Raw genomic sequence first — 2,171 nt, forward strand, 5'->3', positions numbered from 1 at the left:
TGGGAGTGGATACATGGTGTTATTGCACCTAGTTTTAATAATTTATTAATAGCTACTTGCATGTCATGCGTTTCGTTAGAAGAAAGGTGACGGTGGTCTTAAAACCTGTCTAACTGGTTTACAAAATGGTAAATATATTCCTTCATGGATCCACTTTAGAACAACAAGATTATTTGTAATCTTAACCCAGCAATTATAAAAATAGTGAAGTCTGCCTGCGTGTACCTGTATTAACGGCGTGTTGTGACACGTTGTCTCGTCAATGTCGTTCGTCTCGATGTTTGTGGAGCTGGAGCAGGTGCTGGAATTATGGATCTGCGTCCCGTTGTTGATGGAAGTCTCTGTCCTCCTCGCCCCCCCTGTTCGACGGATAGCGAGAAGGGCTTTGCCAGTTTCCCGGAAATCGCAAGCGTATCGTTGATTGACTATTGTGGCTAGTAGACGCTTTCGGATGATCCCCATGCTTCTTAATTTGAAGACCTTGTCTTTTCCTTTGTTTTTGCAGCTTTAATTTTTTCCGACTAATTCTCTCCGAATAATGTTTCATCTCTGTCCTCCTTTTCTATAATATTGACAAAGGTCTTATCTAAACTACCACATAATAATTTCGTTCTTGTTTCTGTCTCGGTGAAGTGCAAATAGGATAAAATACGGCAACTATCTGATAATATTTTTATTGCTTTAACTTTATCATCTGATTTCAGTAAAACTGTCATAGCTTTATTAATTGCAGTAATGCCTAGGCCCAGCTGCTGTTGTTTTATTTCCAGTTTTTTGTCTCTACCCCGGTTAGATTCCGCAACTGCCGCTGAAATTTCCAGATTTAATATCTGCTCTTAATAATTTGCAGTTTTCGGGTATTAAATATTCTTTAGTTAAGGTATCCTTAATCTCTTTGGTCAGACCTTTGCGTAATATAGGCAGCCATCTTTGTGCTAAGTCTTGGTGAATTTTTTCCCCATATTTTGGTTTTTCAACACCAGGATCACCCAAGGCGCTTAAAAACTCAGCGTCCAGCGTCTCTTCTTCCATCTGCTCTTGCTGCACTTGTGGGTCTTCATGTGGTATTATTTCGGATTGCTGCCCTTGTGGTACCTGATGCTTAATACATTCAGGTTGTTGCACCTCCTGGACTACAGATTGCAGTCGTAAATCGTCTTCAGTTTGCCACGACGCCGTAGCTACAGAATCGTTCTGCTCGCCATCTAAAATAAAATTTCAGTATTATAAATTTCATCCTCCGTGCCGACATAGTAGTTAGCATCCGGGAAAAAATACAAGCCTTTGTGTTAGTACTACTAACATCCTGGCATGTGGCGTACTGATAACTTACCGTATATGAATTCTTCGTCGGAGGCTTCCGAGTAAGTCGCCACGTGTCTTCGATTTTTCGACTCTAATTTTTTAATTTTATTTTGGTAGTGTACAATTTTTTCTTCAGCACTCCGTTTTTTCGGCATATCGCTCTGGAACGTGTGATTGCTACCACGCACGAAAAAAGAATGAGGTCTGCAGTCGAAACTAGCTATCGAGGTAGCCTTTGGAAGGGGAAACTTTTAAAGCAGTCACGTGATACGTAACGACTTTATTGTGCTGTCAATAGTCAAATTAGAAACTTTTTAAATTGTGCGATGCTACCATGTAGGATTAAAGAGACTACATAGTAAATAATAATATCTGAGAAATGAAGCAACGAAATATAATAGAAAATCATTTATTCAAATAAACTTACATTGAAGCACTTTTGAATAGTAATTACATTTTTTAATCTACCGCTCGTTCGGAAAGCTGTCTCATCACAAGACGAACGAGCAAGAAACTTGCGTGTTGCTCTTTTAAATAATTTTATTATTACTTTACATTTTTAAGTTTAAGTGTGTGAATACAAACCACTAATTAGCACTAATTCAATTAAATACTCAAATAGAAAAAATATTGAATATATAACCAACTGGTTAAACAATTAATAAGAGGAAATCAGTCATAGTGATTAGAGCAGACCAGTCCCTACAAGCAGCACCCGTTCACGAGTATGACGGATGAGCCAGCCATCACTGCGCTCGACCATATTTTAGGGAGCTCAATGACCCGGCCCACCACGCCGCCACAAGTCTGGACATTTTAGTGAGCATGACTACTCAAAACACTAGACTACGTCAAAGCTACTTACA

At 39.1% G+C, this 2,171-nt stretch overlaps 1 pseudogene; it reads right to left on the reverse strand.

The window, feature by feature from the left end:
- Nucleotides 1-316: 316 nt before the first annotated feature.
- LOC131846077 (uncharacterized) lies at nucleotides 317-1,460 on the reverse strand (annotated as a pseudogene).
- Nucleotides 1,461-2,171: the final 711 nt, after the last annotated feature.

Source organism: Achroia grisella, unplaced genomic scaffold, assembly GCF_030625045.1.
Source record: "Achroia grisella isolate CSIRO2021 unplaced genomic scaffold, CSIRO_AGI_Agris_v1 utg4880, whole genome shotgun sequence".
Classification (NCBI taxonomy): domain Eukaryota; kingdom Metazoa; phylum Arthropoda; class Insecta; order Lepidoptera; family Pyralidae; genus Achroia; species Achroia grisella.